General features: G+C 40.2%; 1 protein-coding gene across 13 annotated transcripts in view; it reads left to right on the top strand.

The window, feature by feature from the left end:
* The first annotated feature begins 6207 nt into the window (after positions 1 to 6207).
* Clock (clock circadian regulator) overlaps positions 6208 to 22631 on the top strand; it is an 81817-nt gene continuing 65393 nt past the window's right edge. For 11 of the 13 annotated variants that reach the window (XM_040747236.1, XM_040747235.1, XM_040747234.1 and 8 more), the window contains exons 1-2: positions 6396 to 6521; positions 7314 to 7392. The gene's annotated coding sequence lies outside the window, so the exon portion shown is untranslated. Of the gene's footprint in view, positions 6227 to 6395; positions 6522 to 6992; positions 7232 to 7313; positions 7393 to 22631 lie in introns of those variants that run through there. The other 2 variants (XM_040747228.1, XM_040747227.1) reach the window with 2 other exon arrangements.

The following is a 22631-nucleotide window of genomic DNA, read 5'->3' as shown; positions in this document are numbered from 1 at the left end:
CTTTCTTAACTGCTCTTCACCTTAATTTCTGAGGTAGAGCCTCTCATAGAAAAGCTGGATGGTTGAGCAAGGGGTGTATTCCCTCGTCCCTTGGGTCCTTGCATTCTGCTCCCCAATGCTGCATCAAAGGCACACAGTGCCATACCTGGCTTTGACTTGGGTGCTGAGCACCTGAACTAAGGTCCCATTTGAGGTTTACCAGGGGAGCTGTCTCTACAGAGCCGACTTTCTAGGAAAATCTTATTGAAGAAATGGCTACCTAGTTAAATTCACTTAATTTCTGAATTCCTTGAGAAATGGATGGATGAATTCTTGTTTGGGTTACAACAATCATGGGATGAAAGGAAGAACCATATTACCATAAAGTCACAACGCAGTTCTTGTGTTACCTAATGCAGGTAAACATGAGCACTGGTTTTCCTTCAGATGAAACCAAGTGTAAAACACCTATGCAATGTGCTCTTTTCCTTTTATTTTAAATTTTTATTTATATGGGTGTTTTGCCTGAATATTGTTCTGCACATCGCCTGTGCCTGGTGCTCAAGGAGAGCCAGAAAGGGCACCAAACACCCTGGAACTAGACTTACAGATGCTTGTGAGCTGCCAGGATGCTGCTGAGAACTGAACCCAGGTCCTCTGAAAGAGCAGCCAGTGATCTTAATCACTGAACTATTCCTCTAGGCCGTCTTTCTTCCTTTTTAAAATAGCTGTCCCTTTCTTTTTAATGTTAAAATTAACAGCTAAAATTAGTTAAAATGAAAGATAAACTTTTCCTTCTTAACTCTGATCCATCCAGTTATGGCAGTTTATCCACAAACACAGTTCTGAAGAGTGACATTTGTAAAAACCACACAATTGTAGTATTTTAGAATAGGATGATTGCGTGTGAGTTCAGGATACCCTTCCATAAGATGTACACACACATTCTTCTAGCAGAAACTCATGATTATAAGCCTCTATTTCATAAATACACTTGTCATTTCACTAGGACATAGGTATTTGTCAGTCTGTGAGAAAACTGATATGTAATATTCTTCAGTATATTCAACAATTTGATAGGACAGAAATTTGACAGTTTTTGATTGCCCAATACTCAATAATTGTGACTTATGAAAGTTCACTTTCTATTTCATTCTTATATTTTAGTTATCCTTGACAACTGTGTACTATTGAAATCTCTTCTTCTACTTATATAGTCTTATTCAAATTTCTTTCTAGTGTTGTGGGCATTTCCAGGAAATTTGTTAGAAGTGCATGAACTCTGGCCCTATCCAAACTAACTGGGTTGAATTTTCACTTTAATGAGATGCCTAGGTGATTGGCATGTGCATTGAAATTCCAGGAGTACTACGCAGCAAATCCCTTAAAGCTTGAGTGTGTTAACCTCTCCCCACACTGGGTCATTAATTCTATCTGAGTTGAAACTCTACTTTCAGTTCCAAGTCAGAACGGAATTCAAAGAACTCTGAAGATGGAAGATGCTGCTTTAAGACAGGGTCTAGTTATGTAGCCAAGGCTGGACTCAAATGGGGTTATGTTTTAGCCTGTTAGTTTTTTCCCCTTCCTTGTTTCAACTCCAAGAAACCTGGGGGAAAAGGGAATACATTTAGATAGCCTAAAATCCATATTGCATCCAAATACTTGTTCATTAATGAGGCATGCTGAATTCTCCTAGAAACTGGGCCAGCCTCCCATGGCACAGTCCTGTGTTCAACATGAACACAGATCAGGTTTAACCCATCTCTTCTGATCTTTTAGCTGCACCCCCACATCCTGCAGAAGTATACCTAATCTTCTTGCTGTTAGAATTTCCTTTCTCTCTCTGTGTCAAAATGGTTCGAGCCCAGACAGTACTTTCAGCCAGTCAAATCACGAGAAATATCACACCCTGACCATATCAAAATGGTGGGGATGTGTGCTTTGACTTAGTTCAACCCACCTCTGGTCAGGGGTTTCTCTTCAACTCTCTTTCTTCCTGTTCTGGTAAGTATTGGGTGATACTGATAAATCTGCCTAGGGATGAGATTTCAGCCTCCATTTAGACTCTTAAAGTTCATTTGGATGCTATTGAAGCCTTAGTCACTTAACATGGAATGAAAAGGGGAAGAAAGAAAAAGACAGCACTCACTAGGAAATTAAGATCTGGCTTCAGGGGTACAGAGGAAGAACACAAGTTTGAGGGCAGCCTGGGCTACATACATTTGTGAGACTTGTCTTAAAAAGAGTCAGTAGCTGGAGATGTAGTTGAGGGGTAGAGTGCTTTGATTCTTAGGGCATGAGTGTACACACACACACACACACACACACACACACACACACACACACACACACACACACACGAGGAAGCAGACAGAAGAGGAGGCAGCCACAGCAGCAACATGGTTTCATTGAGTGATACTTGCAAGGATTTCCTTCTTAAGGGCTGTGCTTGAGTGTGAAGTTAGAGATGACTATCGAAGATCCATTTTTCACAACTTTGACCATGGCTGAAGGAGCAGATTTCTCATCAAATATTAGTAGTTACTTAGAAGATGAGATACTTGATGCTATTTGCTCCCCACTTTGGACTTAGCATCCTATACTGGCGGCAACATCCTCTATTAATGTTACACCTATTATACAGGTGGCAGCTTTCTCAATCAGTGTCACATTCATACAAACAGTAACTTATCTATTCCAGAGTTGAATACTCCTACACAGGTGGTAGCTTTATCTATTTACAGTGACACACATTCTAATATAGATAACTTTATTGTAGTCTCATGTTCTTATATAGATAATTCTATAATAGTGTTCCACATTCTTCTGGATTCTCAAATACTAAGACAACTGTACTAACTATATGATCTTCCCAAATGAATTCCAGTTTATCCCTCCTTTATATATTTATATAAATTTTTAGAGCTACCTCTTGACATTCTGCCTCCAATTATAGTTGGGGATATAAAGATCTTTCTAGCTTCTCTGATCTCATTCACTCAATTACTTATTCATGACAGATATTTAAACAAATGCTGTAAATAAATAGTTAATAAAACTCTTGAAGTAATCATCTGGTAGGGGAGATGGTTAATTAACGAGACATTGAACATTAAACAGATACATACGCAAGTAAGAAGTATTGTGGGAGAAACAGTAAATAAAGAAGCTGTGGGTACTGTGTAGGTGAAGAAGAGTAGGGATACTTAAATAACATACCGAGATCTTTTTGACACATGGGAGTTGAGGGGGCAGGCTTAAGAACAGGGACAGCAGCAAGCAGGCACAGGCTCACAGCATCGCCTCTGTCAAAGCCTGAAAGTGGGTGGTGATTAGCAATGAACTGAAAAGATGTTTCTGGAATGTCACAGGAGCAAATGGCAGGCCATGAGGTTGGAGGGCAGGCACGAGCATTCTGGCGATGATTAAGCACTCAGACGAACTGCAAATAGTAGTCTTATAAGGAATATGGTATGGTTTCTCTTACTTTTTAAAGACAGGTCCTGCTGGGTATCCTAGGTTAGCCTTGAACTCACCACCCTCCTGTCTTGGCCACCCCGGTGCTAGGATTACAAGTATGTACCTAAGGTCTGGTGTCCTAGTGGAAGAAGAGGCAGAAAGATTGTAAGAAACAGAGGAACAGGAAGTTTGCCATGCCAGTTTTCTAGAAGCTACATCTGTGAAGTCATAACAATATGGCTGCCTAAACAAGACCCTAACAAAGAAGACATCAATAGACATGCTAACATGAAAGGGGAAATCTCATGGGGCCTCTACCCTTGACAAAAACTATAGTCAACTAAGGAATACCAAAATCGGGGGGAAAGTCTTCCCCAGAGAAGAGTCCCTCAGCTCGTTATCCAATATCAAGTGTCTAGCCCTGAAATCATATCCATACAGGTAACAGTATACAAACTAAGCAGGCTGTATTTATATATTTAGAAATGTACACACATACACAAATTAGAGAAATAGAGGCCATGAGTTTGAGAGAGAGCAACGTGTGGTTCATGGGAAGGACTGGAGGGAGGAAAGGAAAGGGGGTAAGATGGTGTAATTAAATTTTAATTTCAAAAACATTTGAAGTGGCCAATACTTGACATGGAATTTACATAGCAGGCAGTGTTAATATACAGCTGCCTCCAATTGTCCTATGAGCTGAGACTATTATCCTCATTCTACAGATGACGAACTTCATGGGGAAGTCACCCGAAAAGCCATCGGAAACACTCAGTTTAAACGACAGCAAGGGCAAGGCACCTGGGTTTACAGGACACACAACTAACACACGTGGTGCTTAAGCAGGGAGTTTAGAACTGGGAACCTAGATTTAGAATTTATGAAACTATGAGGCCAAGTTTTTGTTTGATGAAAACAAAGAATGTTAAAGTTGGATAAAAAAAAGGTTTTTTCCCCACTCCCTGGAGAGAATATGGGGGAAAGTTGTAAACTGAGCCGTGGGAAATACTCAAACAGTGGCAGAGGACTGAGCAGAAAAATCAAGGGATATCAACAGGTGTTGGTAAATAATTAAACACAGAAGGTGAGGAGGAGGAGTCACAGGTGTAAGAGGACAATGAAATCATTAAAAGGGGCAAAGACCATTTTGAAGATATGTACTAGAGAAGACTGGGATATAAAAAGGTACTGTTTCTAGACTAAACTGAAACATTCAACCTAGCATTCAGGTGCTCTCGTCTGGCTGCAACCTAGTACTTCATCAGCATTATTAACCTTACTTCCTTTTTTTTTTTTTTTTGACTACCCACCAGTGATCAAGACACTGACTTGTCTGTGGCAAAAAAGCTCTCATTGGTTTAAGCAATAAAGCAAACACAATCAGGAATGTATTGATTACTTTAACTGAAACTTCCTGAGGAATGTAGCCCCCAAAGTCAGACTACACTTAGTGAAGCATCAGCTACACTTCCCCCTTTGAATCCGCCTCCTTTTTCATCAGTCACACATGGAAAGGCTTTATTCTTCCAGATTCAAGTCCATTGGAAAGCAGTCCTTCTTGGTAGTAACTGCCAGGCTGAGAGAGAATTCAAGTTTTCCTCCTTGGAGTGTCCTGCCTGGACCACAGGGACTGAATGGAGAAGTGGTTAATTCTTCAACTAAAACGATCCAGAGCAGGAGCTGGATTCGGAACAGCAGAAAAGTTCAGTAAGAGCCTTTCGATGACAAAGTGAACAAAACAGGCACCAAGGAAAAGTTCTCGGTACAGGGTCTGGCTACGAAGCCCAGATTAGCCGGGAATTTGAGGATTCTCCTTTTTCAGCGTTCACACTGCTTGGGGGAGTACGCACCTAAATTCTCCGGTTTTGAAGTTCTCTTATTCTGTGCATACTCTGAGAATTTAATTCTTACTGAGGTGGACATAACCCTGGAGGGAGGATTTTGGAGCTAAAGAGTGCAGGTTTACTTATTGCTTTGTTTCATGTCCAAGTTGATCTTTAAAAGAAATTACTAGGAAGGGTCTAAAGGCTTTTCCCCCAATAATTCGGGTGCAGTGGCCACGAAACCAGTGTAATCTATGGTCCCGGTTCATCCCTGGAGCCACCCTCATCTTTACGGTATCTCTTGCCTTTTCATAAAAGGAGCAAACACATTCCGACCTTTTGCAGCCGAGGTCACTTGGTTTGCCCATGCCCACCTCCAGCGAGCGGCCGGGAAACCGAGTCCCCGGCAGTCCACGCAGCTCCAGGAGAGGAAGCCGACCAGTTCCAAGTCGGGTTGGAGAAGTTTTTAACTTGGCGTCACAGGCCAAGAGTGTACACAGGCCCTTGTCGGGCCAGAAGGCTCCCACAGGCTGGGAGCGCCGCATCCCGGGGAGCCGCGAGCCGCCCAAACCGCTGCGGGCGGCCGCACCCTCCGCTAGGCCCCGCCTCCCGGCCTGCGCGGGGAAAGGGGACCCCGGGGCATCCCGCTTCCCTCTGCGGCCGCGGAGCGAGCACGCGCCGGCCCGCAGGAGTGGTGTTTCCTCGGGATCCCCGGGAGCAGCTCGGCGCGGATCGGGGCTGCCTAACGGGGAAAGTCGCATGCGCGCCCGGACGCGCCGGGGCAGGCGGCCGCGAGGGGAGGGGCGAGTGCAGAGCCCGGCCGGCCGCGGAGCCCCGCGTCCACGACGCATGCGCCGGGAGGGAGCGCAATCACGGACTCGGCTGGCGGCTACCGGCTGGAGAGAGGAAACCCCGGCCGGCGAGAGCGCGAAGGAAATCTGGCCGCCGGCGCGCGCGCGCTCCCGGTGAGTGCGCCCCACGGGGTGGGCCCCGGTCGGACGCGCGGCGGGCGGCTGGCCTCGGCGGCGCATGCGTGCTTCCGGAGCCGGTGGAGGAGGGGAAGGCCGGGAGGGGGGAGGAGCGCAGCGGTAGCGGTGAATTTGGAGGGGTGGGTTGGGGGCGCACACCGGCCGCCCCAGGTGCTGCTGATTCCCGGAGCCGAGGCGTTTCCCGGGTCGTGGCGGCCTGGCAGTCGCGAGTCCCCGCGGCCAGAGTCTCGGGTGGGGGTGGGAAGAAGCCGGAGCCTCCGGCGGCCGCACGGTGAGGACACGGGCGGGCGGGCGCGGGGGCGCTGTGTGGGGTCGGGGGTGGGGGCGGCTGCGGCCGGGCTGGGAGGCGGGAGCAGCGGCCGGGGTGGGGCGGCTAGCAGAGCGCGGAGCCCCCGGGAGTCGCACTCCGCCGGGCCTGTGGGAAGTGTCGGCGGGTCGCCGGGGTTACCTGCGGGGCAGGGGGGGCGCGGCGGGTCCTGCGACCCGGGAGGCGCCGGGGCCGCAGCGCGCTCGAGCCTGGGCGCGGGGGCAGGCCGTGTCGGCCGGCGAGAGGGCTCGCGCCCGGGACCCGCTAGGCCTTGTGACCCACTTTATTCCTGTCACCACTCGGGCACGTTTGGAGCGGCGCCCAATGGGGCGATGGGGCGGCCAGCTCCTCCGCCGAGCTCCCGCCCTCGCGGCGGCCAGCGCGCGCCGCGCTCCGAGGTCCGAGCGGCCGCCGCTGCCGCCCAGGGCTGGTTCCGTTAGTGGTCGTGGTTCCGGGGCTTGGTCCGCGGGCTGCGCAGGACCCCGGGTGTCCGACCGGGCGCTGTCGGCTTGCGGAGCTGACCGCCCTGGACGTGGTCCTGGCTCGACCGTTCCGCAGCGCCACGAAGTTTATGTTCCTTTGGGTGTTTTCTGCTGCCGAACAAGTCCTGAGTAGTCAGCAGAATCCTGAAAGATGAAGAGCTTTGGCCTCTGCCCTGGCAGATGACAGATCAGGTAGTGGGGTTTTGGTATTAGAATGCCGTAGAAAAGATGCTTTTAAGACGACAGCAACAAACCCCGGTGTTTTCTTTTTCAGGGAAAGAAAAGCACAAGAAGAAACTTTTACAGGCGTTGTTAATTTGATTACGGCGCCGATCCCCGAAATCACAGGAAAGGTATTTTCACTCGATTGCATTGTTACAGCTTTCAAAGAGATTAGAGAAAAATTGTAGAACATCCATTTCATAGCTGATTGAAAAGAAATTCTTATTAGGATATAACTTAGAGAATGGCTGTCTCTAGATTATATGCCACGCAACAGTTCAAATATGGTTTGTTTTAAAATCTTACGGGAAAGAAGCCTTATGTGCCAAGGAGTTTACTTACTAGAGTGCCATTGGTTAGTTTGCAGGACTAGCTATGATGACCTATGAAAAAAGAATGGCACAAAACTTTAGCATAAAGTGAAAACAAGAAATAGAATGGTATGAATTGTGTGCGTTTTATGTGCTAAGGAAGAGTGTAATAACTATAAAATTTGTATTTCTCCTGTATAAAGGAGTCCTAGAATAATAGTAGAAAAGCAATAATTATGGGAAAGGGAGAAGTGGTCTGAAGAGGAAAGGGTGGAAAAATGAATGGTTTATGCGTTATCTGTAATATTTTTTATTTTATGGATTCATAAACAACAAAAATTGCTTAAAATAGTTTATATACTATTGGTTTCCTATTTTGTAGGGAATTTTGATCATCTTTAGTATGATTTCTCCTAATATTTGAAAGAATAAACTGGAGAAAAGTTTAGGATGGATTTACTAGCTTTTTCCACTTTAAGAAGTTGAAGTCACAGAATTCAAAACCACAAACGTTATTTGCCTTGCTGATAGTTAGCATTTGGTGTCTCAATTGGATCATGCTGCTTGATAGTGTTGTGTCTCCCTTTAATTTTTTTCAGACTATAGTTTATAATTTCCCTTTTGTTGATCCCTACCTCACAGTTTGAACACTGTATTTACAATGATAATAAACTAGATTGTTATGCTTAATGTGCTTTTCTGGTGGGAATCTATTATTTCCTTTAAGGAAGTCAGGCATGAACCCCAGTGAAGAGTGAGTGAGTGAGTGTGTGTGTGTGTGTGTGTGTGTGTGTGTGAGAGAGAGAGAGAGACAGAGAGAGAGACAGAGACAGAGAGAGAGTTAAATTGAGATTTCTTATGGAAAATAAATTCAGAATCAAATGTAAGAAATTAAGCATTTTTATGATTACAGATTGTGTAAACATATATTAATGATTTTTCTAGTTTTGCCAGCCTAACCTTTTTAGCAGGGTTAAGGTTGAAAGGGTGCTGTGAGATTGGGTACAATTTTAGGGAGGGAATACTCAAAAACTCCCTCTAGTGACAATAATATTGAATGGAAACTAGTTGCTATAGACACTTTTATTAATATTATTAGTATTTTTTAATTTTGTAGGACAGGATATTTGTGTTGCTTCTGTTCGTTGCAGGTGTATAATAGTCACTCTGCTACACAGTGGCATTTATTTTTCTTTTGAACGTCATTTATGTGGATCTTTCCAATCTTTTATCCAGATAAGACCCATAAGTGAAGGCTGTTTCCCATATTTGTTGAGACAGAGTCTCATGCTGTTTGTAACCAGGCTGTCCTGGAACTTACTGTGTACTCCAGGCTGGCCTTGAATTCAGGATAGTCCTCCTGCAGCTTCCGGAGCACTAACATTTTAGGTGTGAGCCATCACCCTGGATATACATTTCTACTTTTATGCTTTTCTCCAGAAATAAGTATTAACAAGTGGATGAGCAGCTTTCCACATCTTTTTCTGTGGAGTTTTAAGTGTGTCCATTTTAGCCTTAAAAACTGAATTGTTGAACTTTTTGTGGTAGCTTTTTGTGGGGGTATTGAGTATGTAGTCCAGACTGGTCAGGAGGTAGAGAGCCTCCTGCTTCACTCAGTCTTTTGAATGAATGTTCAGGTTGTGCTTGGCCAATTATTGAGTTCTTCTTGAATGGTTGTTTGTTCTGCCAGTTTGCCTCTACTGTACCCCACCTCCAGGGTGGAAATGACTTAGAATGTGTCACAAAGTTTCAACATGTGATATAACCCTCAGGGCATGATCTCTTATTCCCCCCTCCTCAGTATTGAGGTACTAGTTGGTATGGAATCATTTGCAGTTTGGAGGGAGGTCAAACTGATGTGAATTCAGCACAGAGACTTAAATTTTAACATTTCCTATAGCACTCTTAGGAGCTCAAATTGTAGGGTCTTAAGACTAGGCATCTCAGCTTTCTAAGTAGTTCAGAAAGGGGAGAACAGAAGAACAGAAAGCTCAGCCTCTCTTCTTGGTGTGCAGGAGCCAACTGCAATTGGACAGCAGGTGTCCCTGAGATGGGTGCTATCCATCTGTGTGTATCACTTAGTTAAGTTTTCCCACTGCAGAGAGCCCTTTGCTGCTTTATTGGATGGTTATAAATCACTTACACTATGGTTTGAAGGTAATTTGTCAGCGAACTGCTGTCTGTTGTCAAACATGTCAGGCAGGGTTTTGTTACTAATAAAAGAAAGTTGTTCTTTTCTCACTCTTCCCTCAGAGCACTACAGTAAATGCTTCCTCTCCCTGTTTGTACTCATGATGCTGTGATAGGCAAACTATTTATTTGCTCTGAATGTTTTAATAAAACATTATAGGGAGCAAATTAATTTTTAGAAGTTTCACATTTTATAGCAAAACTGTCTTTGACTGTTTTCTTAAAGTACTTGTAGCACATGAAGCATCTTTATTGAAGTGAGACAGTACATCTAACTTGAGCTTTAAATTGTTGGTAGAATTTAACAGATTATCAACCTAACACTCTTAAGTATAAGAACAATTTAATTCATACTAATTGGCTTAATTACATAATGGTATTTATAAGTTGCTTTACAACCATTTGTAAGACTCCTGATATATATAATTTCCATGGATAAAGAAATTGTTTTCTCCATGCTTTATTCTGCAAATATTAAATTACCTAGACAACAGTTATAATTCTGAGTTATCATGTTGGTTGTATAATTCACAAAGAAATACTTTTGCTTATGGTTTTAAGTCTGTCCTGTCACTCTACAAAGAGAAATCATTTATAAAGAGTGAATTTTTGTTACTACTTTTGATTTTTTTAAAGGACTATTTTAAAATTTTATTTTGTGTGTGTGGATATTTTATCTGCATGTATTTATGTGTACCATATGAGTAGGGGCTCTCTTTGGGGCCAGAAGAGTGTCAGGTCCCTTGGACAGACAGTTGTGAGCTGCCCTGTGGGTACTGGGAATTGAACCCATGTTCTCTAGAAGAGCAGCCAGTGCTCTTAACCATTGAGCCATCTCTCCATTTCCAAAAAGATTTTTTTTATTTCTTTTAAAAAACTACTCTGTATTTTACTTAATGTTTTTGGACAAAATCCCCCTCCCCTTTTTTTAATGGTGAGTATTGGAAACAAAAGTGGATACCACCATATGCAACAAATGCTCTGCTTTTTAAAAGAGTTCTTGCTTAACCTGATACTTAATTTTTAATTTTTCAGTATAAATAGTAGAAAATAAAAGCACAAGTTGATTTCCTTTTTGCTGTTGTTGGTGTTTGGATTTTTTTTGAGAGTCTTGTATCTGAATCCTCTTGTTCCAACTTCTCTGGCACTGGAATTACAGGGGTGTGCCACACCTGGCTTCAAAGGTTTTTGTATTTAGGAAGTGAGAAGCTCAAATAAAGTTGTACCTGTGGGCGGAGCCACTTGCCTAGCTAAGAATTTATCATTTATATTGAAATACAGCTTAATGTTCAGTAGTTGACTTACTTTCTTACTTTTCAACCCTCAGTTACAAATGCAGCACATCCCAGTATAGAGTTTTGGGAAGAATAGAAAGAACAACAAAAAGAATAGTTTAAGAATTTAAAACACTACTGAAAATCCTGCCACCCAAAGAAGTGACTGTTACGCTTCTGGAATACCTTTTCCTGTATTTTGCTTAAGCATTATATGAGTTTATGCACGCTTATAGGTCCATGACTGTATAGAGCTGTAACGTTCATAGTATAAACAGTTCTATGTCTTCAATAGCAACTCTCCAACATGTTTTCGTGTCATTATTTCTCTGCAATGCTACTGTTTTAATATATTCATTCTCATCCATGTTTTGGTATAATTTACTTTTACTGTTAGGTGCATGAGTTTTTATTTTTTAAGTTAATAAGGGACTTACAGCTTGAAATTTTTGATAGTCTTCAGAATTAGAATACAAGTAAAATGATACTGAGTTTGTGTTGATAACCAAATTCAACAGATTTTGCTGGAAAGATATGCCAATCTATGTAATCGATTAATAATTAATAATGATCAATAATGGAGTAAACTCAGGACTTTCGTAGTGTATTTTCTTTCTAAATGTATGTTTTGCTTTGCAATGTACTTTACATTGCATTTCGTGAGCATAGATGAGTTGGGGATTTGGTTTTCTTTTTTGGTGAGGGTGAGCCTAGGGAGGGCATTTCACATGCTAGGTAAGTGCTCTGCTAGAGCTGCTTCCCCAGCTCTCCTGGCTCTCTTTGTGTTTGTTTGGTTTTCTGTTAGTTACTTCTGCCATGTTTTTCAAGGAAGTCATTGGCAGAAAGTTGATTGTAATATTTTTATCCTTCTAGTATCTGTAGAAAACACAGTGATTCTAATATCGTAACCTCTAGAGCTCTGGTTCTCAACCTTCCTAATGCTACGACCCTTTAATACAGTTTCTCATGTTGTGGTGACCCCAACCATAAAACTTTTTTCTTTGCTACTTCATAACCCTCCTGTTATGAATTGTAAGCATCTGTGCTTTCTGATGGTCTTAGGGGACCCTATGAAAGGGTCAGTCAACCCCCAAAGGGGCCGTGACCCACAGGGTGAGAACCATTCTCTAGCGGTTTACTGTCATTCATAGCCATGATCTGGTCTTTTGAGTTTTCTTTTTTACTTAGCAACCTAGCTAGACATTTATTAATTTACTGGGATTCGCATTGCCAACCTCTAGTGTAACTGATTTCCTCTTATTTTCCTGTTTTTAAAGGCCTTCTCCGCTGCTTATTATTTGCTTTCTTTAGGTATACTTTATTTTCTCTAATCTCTCAAGCTAGAAGCTAAGGTTATTTGACTTTCCCATTGCATATTAGAAATTCTACTGCTTAAATTGTTTATTTCCAGATTTTCCTATTTTGAGGGGCTTGGAATTCTGTTATTTTCCAGGTTAGCCTCTAACTGCCGGGCTAAGGAGATCCTTTTTGTCACTCTTATGAGTATCTGGGACTGTAGGCAAGCACAACCATGTCTGGCTTCAGATATCTCTTTGACCTGGAATTATTGAGTTTATTTACAGATATTGGGATTTTCCAGAGAGATTTCTGTTAATCTAATTCCAGTGATGTAAGATTGTTTTAAACTCACTGAAATTTGTTTTTTAGTTCTAAGTATGGATCTTAGTAAAAGTCTTCCTTGTATTTGAAAAGAATGTTATTGGGTACAGTGTTCTATAATACCAGTTAGGTCAAGTTGGTTTATTGTTTTGTTTATGCTGTGCTATTTTTAAATGAATGTCAGACCTAGTATTTTCTGCCAGAGATCATGTTAGCATTTTCACTGCTGTGACAAAGCACCTGAATGAAACAACTTAAGGAATTCGTTTCAGTTTCAGTAGCTGGCTGGGTTGTTTAGGTTCTGAGGTGACACAAAACTTGAAGGGAGAGGGTGTGATAGAGCAGTCACTCTGCTAGGTCAGCAGAGGCAGAGGTCTGAAAGGATGCTAGTCTCCAGTGGCATGGAAGTTTCTCACTTAACAGTAATGCTATCAAATTAGTAATCTCTCTGTCAATTGATCCATTGATTAGGTCAGAGCTCTACTGGTCTGTTCTCTATAGATGGTGGGTTTTTTTGTTTTGTTTTGTTTTGTTTTTTGTATTGGAGCCCACCATCCAGCTGTCAAATAAATACACGGAGACTTATTCTAACTTATGTATGCTTGGCCTTAACTTGGCTTGTTTCTAGTCAGCTTTTCTAACTTAAATTAACCCATTTCTTTTCTACATTTTGTCTTTGGGCTTTTAAACCATTCTTTATTCTATAGGTCTTTCTTCTCTTCTTACTCAGTGGCTAGTTGTGTGGCTGGGTGGCTGGCATCCTCTTTCTTCTTCTTCTCCTCTCCTTCTCCCTTTCTCAATCCTCCTCTTCTGCTGAGCCTAGATTTCTCCTCCTATTTATTCTCTCTGCTTGGCAGCCCTGCCTATTTTTTCTCTCCTGCCTAGTTATTGGCTGTTCAGCTGTTTATTAGATCAATCAGCTGTTTTAGGCAGGCAAAGTAACACAGCTTTACAGAGAATGCAACACACCTTTGCATCATTAAACTAATATTCTACAGCATAAATGAATGTAACACATCTCAATATTCCATAACAGTTCTCTCTGTGCTTGGATCCACTGGCTAGAGACCATGCCTTCAACACTCCAGCCTTTTGATAGGCACATCATATCCAGACCATAGCAGAATGCTCACCTTTTCTAGGCAGGGAGGGAAGCACCTTAAACTAAGGGGAGGCTAAGAGACAGGATCTTGCTAGGTTTCCCAGGTTGCCCTTGAATTCATGATGCTTCCACCTTAGCGTCCCAAAAAGATGGATCACAGATACACACCAACTTCTGGGCCCTGTGTATTTATTTTTAAAATTCAGTTGAGTATCCTAGAGAAGATAGAAGTGAAGAACTCTGAATTTCTGTATGCTGACAGTATTGTTTCTCTAGCCCTGCAAGAGTTCTAGCTTCCCTCTTCATCAACAATATTCTGCACAGACTGAGTTTAAACTTAGCCCTGGTCTGAGTTCAAGTTGGAAAATGCCCTAGTTAAGTCACATACAATGGAAACCTTTAAAAGACCCCTCACCCTGCCTTTGGAGTTTTAGTCTTGTCCTCATGCTGGCTTGTGAATATGGTTTTTCTAGTTCATTGGCTTTTCTATTCATTGGCTTTTCTAGTTCTCAGAAAGAACTGTAGTCTACTGCAAGCTCTCTCTTGTACCTAGACTCAAACATTTTCCTGTTATTTTTAAAAATGCCTGGAAACCTTGATTTGGGGAAATCATTTTACCTTACTGTTTAGATACTAATGATGTTATATTTTAATACTTTAAAAATCATTGTCTTTAGAAGTGCAATGATGACTTAAAGTTCACTGATTTAGGTGTGATTGAGCTGTGATAAATGTATACAAATAAACGCTCTTAAGTTCTGTGTTCTCTGGCAGCCCCTGGTCTATTTTCTGTTTCCATGTTTTTATTTTCTGTGATCAGAAGTGGAACCATGCAGTCTGGTCTGTTTTGCCTTTCACAACACTCTCATGTCAACTAGTTTACCTCTATTATCCTAGATATTGTTCTGTTGTGTGGGGTATGCATGTAATTTGTTCAATTATGAGTTGTTAGACATTGGCTTGCTTCTAGTATGAACTATTACAAGAACTGTCAAACATTTGTACACATATATTCTCATTTTACTTGGGCAAACACCTGAGAATGGTATCACCAAGTTGTGTAGTAATTGTATGCTTCTCTTTATGAGATGCTGATGAATTATTTTCTGTAGTGATTGTATGCTTCACTTTATGAGATGCTGATGAATTGTTTTCCGTAGTAATTGTATGCTTCACTTTATAAGATGCTGATGAATTGTTTTCCATAGTGATTGTATGCTTCACTTTATGAGATGCTGATGAATTGTTTTCCGAAGTAGGTGTGCAGCTTTACATCATTGGCAGTTTCATTTGCTCCCTATTTTGGTGGCCTACACTCAGTAATGTCAATCTATTTGCATTTTAGCCATTTTAATATATGTGTGTGATTAGGTATCTTGTTCTGACTTTCTTAGTGATATTAAATATACTTTCAACAGTATGTCATTGATATATTTTCTTTTGTGGAGTGTATGCCCAAAACTTTGTCCACTTACAAAATTAGTTTTTTTAAATTATTACTGAGATTGAAAGATCTACCTTGGCTTAATATATTCTATTAGAATATATTTTGTTTTGTCAGTTATTAGATAACTAAAATTGTAGGAACTATTTCCCAATCTGTGACCTAACTGTCTTTTTTATGTTTATTGGCTTTTTCCTTTTTAATTTATTTATTTGTTTATTTACTTATTTTTGGGTGGGGGTTTTGAAACAGGGTTTCTCTGTGTAGCCCTGGCTGTCCTGTAACTCGCTCTGTAGACCAGGCTGGCCTTAAAGTCAACAGATCCGACTGCTTCTGCCTCCGAAGTGCTGGGATTGAGGGCGTGTGACGCCACCTCCCGGCTGTTTGTTGCCATTTTTGAAGAGAGTGATTCATTAATTTTGTCTTCCTTCCCCTTTTTTCCCCTTCTCCTTGCCTTCTTTTGGTTGCAGATTTTTCTGAGATAGTTTGATTGTGTAGCCCTGACTGGCCTGGAACTTGCTAGGTAGACCAGGCTGGCCTCAAACTCACTGACATCTGCTTCCCTCTGCCTGTCCAGTGCTAGCATTAAAAGTGCACCACAATGCCTGGCAATTTCTTTTATTTTGTGCTTCATGTTTCTTGGTATCTTAGCTGAGAACGAGTAATTTTGTTTCATGTTTTGTTAACATAGTTTTAAGGTTTGTTTTTATAGTTAAATCTGTCTGATTCAAGTTGATTTATATGTAAGTATGAGGAAAATATTGTTATTAAAAACTTTACATGTAGATACAAAGTTCGGTTGTCATGATTGTACTTCATAATTGTGAAGTTTAAAGTTATAGTTAATAAACAGTATTTCCTCAAAGATAATAAAGCATAAATATTCAAGAGGCAAAGGAGAATTTTCTAGGATCCTTAGTGGAAGATTTTCATGGGCTTCTGTCAGATGGTACTGTAGCAAATGGACAACAAAAAAGCTGCATATAGGAGCTAAATATACCAATTATAATGGATGGGTAATCTTAATTCTACTTTGAAAATAGAGATTGTTATTTTTGGAACTTCTGTGGGAAACTATAAAAAAATTGACCATCAAGCTAGAGAATAAGATTTCAGTGTATTCCAAAAAAAGTAATAATATGCAGCTCTCCATGTTAATGTAGTAGCTGTTAACCATGTGTGTTTAAATTTAAAGTAAAATTTAGGACTCAGTTTTTCTCTCATTAGTCACATTCAGATTTTAACTGAGATTGATTGTCTTTATAATACCGAGGAAGAAAGCGGTTGAAGACTGAGTCAGCTGAATCCTTGCTTTTTATAGCAGAGAATCAATAAACAGAATTTTAATACATTAAGTTTTTAACTGATATGTAAACCTCAAAGTTGTACATATTAATGGGGTGCTGTGTTATGTGTATTACATGTATATATTACACAGTATTTAAATCAGCTGAGATACATTGTGACTTCAAACTTCTGTTGTTTCTTTGTGGTGGGACTTGAAAAATATTTTTTGTAACTTTTAGGATCAGTGTACATTATTATTATCTGTAGTGATGAATACTGTTCAGTAGTATCCCAGAGCTTCTTCCTGTACCCCACAAATTAGCCTTTCTCCATTCCCTGTCTCGTTAACTGACCCCAGCCTCTGGTAACCACTTGTAGTTTGAACTATGAGAACAACTCTTTTAGATTCCATATAAGTGTAAAATCATGTAATACATACAGGCAGTACTTTCTGTGCCAAGCTAAATCCAGTACCATCCATATCATAACAGTTGAAAGGATTTCTTTATTATTTTATGGCTGAGAGGTAGTCTTCCATATATGTATAACCACTCCTTTAAAAAAAATCTGTGTATCTCTTGGTGGACACAATTATTTTCATTTATTGGTTTATACAGAGCATATACCTGGTGAGCATAGAAACATAGTTTTTTTTTTCTTCAACATATTGGCTGTAGTTCTTTTGTTTTGTTTTGTTTTGTTTGAGACAGGGTTTCTCTGTGTGGCATTGGCTGTTCTGGAACTCACTCTGTAGGACAGACTGGCCTCAAACTCAGAGAGATCCACCAGCCTCTCCAGAATGCTAGGATTTAAGGTGTGCACCACCTACCACCTCCTGGCCTGACTGCAGTTCTTTTATATACAGTTGTAGAATTGGTGGATGTTAATGTTTATGAGAAATATACATACTGTTTCCTATAAAGACTGTACTAATTCACATTCCTACCAGCAATGTATAAGAGATCTGCTTTCTTCTGTATCCCTGTCAGCACTTGGTGTCTTAGTCTTTTTTTATATTAGCCATTCTTTTTTTCCCTAGGCAAAGAATTTTATTACCCCTTTTCAAAACTTTATTCCCAGGCTTCTTCATCGTAATTTGAGGCAAAGGATGAATTGTGTTTAAGCAAAAAACTGAAAAGAGCTGCAGTGTCCAGGGATTTGGCTTAAAAATATTAGAGATCTAGATTTTATCAGATCCATAAGCAAAGGAATTTTAAAAGCGTCCATGATATAAAGCAGCAGCTCCTGTAACTTCTGCAAGTGTCACCTTCTTCAGACATTGCCTAAGTTCAGTCTTTGCTTGTCTCAGTAAACACTTGGTACTTGGAATTGCTTGTGTTTCTTAAGGATTAGTACATGCTAAAAGTCTAATAGTAATTGTTTTAACATTTATCCCAAGTTACATCTGCAGTATGATTATGAGCATTGAAACAGTCGCTTACTTTAGTGATTATGGTTTAATATTGTATGAGCCCACTGAAACATGATTGGAACAGCCTCACATTGGATACAAGGGCTTCCTTCACTCTGACTCTTACCACCCATCTACTTGTGGGCTGAAGGAGGCCAGTGTTTGTCTTTAGGTCTATTGTTTGTTAAAAATCTTGAGATTCTAAAGAAGTTACTAGAATGCTTTTTCTAGTTATAAAAATAAATTATTGTGTCAGTCATAAGGGGCTTGGTTTTATTTACTGATCAGCTCAGTTCCTAAAATAGTACCTGACCATAGGATATATTCAATAATTATTTTTGTATAGAAGTAATTATCCATATTAACTTTTTACTAACATTAATGAATTTATTGGCCTGTAGTTTTCTTATGCCTTTGTCTGGTTTTGATAGGTAATCCTGATTTTCTAGAATGAATTCTTAAGTGTTCTTACCTCTTCAGGACTTTGAAAATTTAAGGACTGGTAGATGATTCTTAGAAGTGATCTGGCATTGGGCCTTCTTTGTGTTTAATCTACTTTTATTTCTTGATTTAGTAATGTCAAATTATGTCTGTTCACCTCCTACTAAGAAAGCTAAGACTTCATCTCATACTGTCAATCTCTGTTCTTAGCATCACCATCTGCCATGTAACAATCTACTTCTTTGAATGATGCCTATGCAATAATAATAGAACATTTGCATTTCTTAGACAGTACATTTTTAAGTCCTCTGTTTCATAAGAAGGTGATAGTGAAACCTTCTATGCATTTTTCCATCTTGCTCCTTCCCTTCTCTGCCTCTGTTTTCTACCTTTTGTTTTTTAGCAAGTTGATAACATTCACATCCTGCTTATTTTTATTTTATTTTTTGAGAATGAAAGCTTTCAGGTTTTGTCAGTAAGTTAACTCTAAAAGCTGTACATAGTAATCCCCATTTAACCCCAATTTCCACCCTCCAACTTCTCCCCATCTCCCACGTCCCTCTCCCAATATCATGGATCATCTCCTTTTGTCTCATTAGAATTTCTAGTGCTTATAAAGGCTGTGTAAGAACAAAGACTATAGATAGATAGATAGATAGATAGATAGATAGATAGTAAATATATATATATATTTACTTAAAATTTATATTGGTTGCTTTTGATGCCTTTAACTTACATGCCTTTTAAAAAGTTAGACTTAAGTTAGCCAATGGCCAGTTTAAAATATACTCATAGAAATCAGAGGGCTTCTGTGACAGTTTTGCAGAAGACATTTGTCCAGTTAGCTTCAGAAATCTTGTGCTAGGAAGCTGACCCCTGTCTGTTTATTGTTGTAACAAAATTGGAGGGTAAACTAAATGTGTGTCCTGTGTCTGTTAGGGCCCAAATGAGGAAAGAGTCTAGCCTAAGAATTGGAACCCTGTAGTTCCTGCTGAAGCCTTTGTCCAACCCTAGAGGAGCATTTCCTTTGCTTTGGCAGAAACTAGCATCCTCCACCACACATAAAACTTTGACCTGAAGATTGCTGTGGTCACAGACAAAGAGGGTCTGCTCAGTGAAGCCTGTTCTCAAGACTTTTCATTTGCTTCTCATTGTTTCTGCCCAACAGCTGTCATTAGAAGCTTTGCACAGCCTAAGAGATTTGCCAGTCCTCTTCTGGCAAAACCTGTCCCACATGCAAAATGATTTGTAAGACTTAAATAGTAAATGCAAGGAGAAACTAGAGAAACATGTGAGAATGTGTTGAAAATGTTGAGCTGAACAAAAAATTGGGAAGAAGGAAGTTTATTGGTATGAGGTTACTTGTCAATGACCAGTGATTTGCAAATATTTTTTTCAGTCTGTAGCTTTTCCTTCATACTCTTATTAGAGTCTTTTGTGGAACAAAAGCTTTCCATATTGATGAAGCCTAATTTACCAGTTTTTATTTGTGGATCATGTATTTGAAGTTAGGCTGAAAACTGCACCAAGCTCTAAGTCCCTATGGTTTTCCTTTTTATAGTTCAGTGGTCTGCGTTTGAATATATGATATATCTGAAGGCTGGAGAGATGGTGTAGTGGTTAAAAACACTCCTTGTTCTTCCAGAAGACTGGAGTTCAATTCCCAGCAAGCACTTTGAGTGTCTGTATCCTCAGCTCCAAGGGTCAGGGGTCTCTTGATCAGGTTTTCTTTATTTGCCAATGGTTATATGGTTTCTCTCTACACTGTGACGGTCCTTCAAGCTTTTTAATACATTTGAAGTTACCCTACGCTTATTACATATTAATATTACATATTAATGAGATGTGGCATGTTCATTGCCACATTCTCAGTTTCTGGAAAATAGGAGTGCCCCTCGAAATGGTCAGCATTTTAAAATAGTAATAATGTAGTCATTGTTGTACTTGGAATTTTGTTGCAACTGCCTCATTTGTAGAGTTATTTTTCATGTTGGTATAAAACTCAGAAACTGATTCTGTCAGTTGTTAAGAGAGATGCCTTTGGAAATTTCTGCAGTCCTTTTAGGTCAGTCTTTAGAATTTGATGAATTTCATTCAATAACCTTCAACATTCTCTTTGAACCCAGAGGTATGACTTTTTCCCCCCTCCCTTTTCCTTAATTGTAATATGGTGGGATTTCAATGTCCTGGTCAACAATAGACCAAGGAATTATAAATGTATTTGGGGCATGGTCTGCTACTTTTCTTTGTAGTTTTTATTTAAAAATCTTTAGAATGTTTTTTTTTATAAGGAGTGTGTATTCGTCAGCTTCCAATTGCTGTAACAAAAGAATTGAGAACAAGTTTTAAATGAGGAGTTTTATTTTGGCTCAGAGTTCTAGAGGTTTTAGTTCCTGATTGGCTTTTTCTGTTGCTGCAAGTCTGTGTGGAGGCAGAAGATAGCAGCAGGGGTGTATGGAGAAGGTGGCTTACCTCATTAGATATGTGTACTCTGGAGAGAAGGCCTGCTTTTCAAAGGCACACTCCCAGTAACCTCTTCTTCTTCTTCTTCTTTTCTTTTTTTTTTTTTTTTTTTTTTTTTTTTTTGGTTTTTACGAGACAGGATTTCTCTGTATTGTTTTGGAGGCTGTCGGTCCAGCCTGGCCTCGAACTCACAGAGATCCGCCTACCTCTGCCTCCCAGGTGCTGGGATTAAAGGCGTGCGCCACCACCGCCGGCAGTAACCTGTTCTTCTAAGCAGGTGCCTGCCATCCATTCAGCTGTGGATTAATCCCATACAGAGTACGTTAGCTGACCCTTTGCATTAGTTACTCCTGTGACTGCTATAGTAAAACACTTAATAAAAGCAGCTTAAAGAAGGAAGGGAGGAGACTTTATTGTGTGAGGTTCATAGTTTGAGGAGATAGAATCCATTTTGAAGGTGACGGTGTGGCAGTGGGACTGCGAGGCAGCTGTCAAATCGTGTCTGAAGTCAAGAGTCAGAGAGACGTGACTGCTGGTGCTCAGTGTAGGGCTCAGTGATGGGATGTCACCACTACCTTTATTGTGAGTCTCCCTCTTCAGTTCAGCCCTCTGGAAACACCTCTGCAGTTACCCTCACATCTGCGCCTCCTAGGTTGTTCTAAATCCAGTGAAGCTGTCCAAGAAGACTAACCATCACACCCTTACTCTGTGTGGTAGAAGTGTTTATAGGACAGTTGCTGCGGTTTATAAGATGTGGAAGTAGAGGAAGATTGACAGCTGGAGATAAGGGTCAGTACCAGCTCTCAGTGACTGGCTAAGGTTTTTTCCTATCCTAGGAAGTATAACCCATATTAATTAGACTCTTGACCTCAAACACAATGTGATAGCTTTTAAGGTAAGTTAGGATACACACACACACACACAGAGGGTGGGGGTAATGTGTGTACGTCAGATTTTAAATCTTCAAAGGTGTTAATTTTGTTTTAAGGACAAATAAATATAGTAATTTAGTGAAGAGAAAATATTATGGCCATTATTTTCTAAATAATCTGTGGTTTAGAATGTTTATTTGAAGTAATCAGATGGCTGTGAATTTGCTTGGCCTACTTGGTTGCACAAAAGTGATTTGGCAGTTAACCTAAGTTTTAATAAATCAAAGCAACTGTCATTTTAGTGAAGTGATTATACTGCACAATATTCAGAGGACTATTGAAGCCTTGCAAAAGGGTTTATTTACTTGGGATGATATTTAAGTATAGTCTCATTGATAAAATGGATATAAATATTTAATGACTGTGTATGTATATATATATTTATTATGAAGTTAAGTTTGTGTTAATTTGTTGTAGCAAGCATGGGAAAAGGACTGATGGTGCTTCCTCTTTAGTTTGCACTAGCAATAGCAATGTGGAGTTGTGTATGTGTGTTTCTCTTATGCATTTACTTACATAAGACCATTTTTATGCAAGTATGTAATGTACTTTGTGTGTGTGTGTGTGTGTGATGAGCAAGCTTTAAGCTTTGTGTTTTAGTAATATTGCTACCAAAATCAGATTTCTTAACATTCCCTGAAGATTTGTGGTGCTAATGAAAGACTGTACTTCTTTTAGGTTGGTATAGTTTTTCCTCTTATTTTTGGGGACCCATCTAAGAAATTACATACATTTGGCTTTTAAAGTAATGGACTCTTACAAAATCTGTGGTTTAGTTAGTTAAGTTTGGATTTCTGTTTCACACTTAAAAATCACATCACATAATTTTTAATGTGCATTTAAAAATTAGTGTCATTTTTTTAACATTGGCGGTGAAAGTAGTTTTTTAGAAGAG

This window comes from Mesocricetus auratus, unplaced genomic scaffold (assembly GCF_017639785.1).
Source record: "Mesocricetus auratus isolate SY011 unplaced genomic scaffold, BCM_Maur_2.0 Super-Scaffold_100006, whole genome shotgun sequence".
In the NCBI taxonomy this organism is placed as follows: Eukaryota; Metazoa; Chordata; class Mammalia; order Rodentia; family Cricetidae; genus Mesocricetus; species Mesocricetus auratus.
The sequence above is the reverse complement of the archived record's forward strand: the minus strand, read 5'-3'. Positions and strand labels throughout refer to the sequence as shown.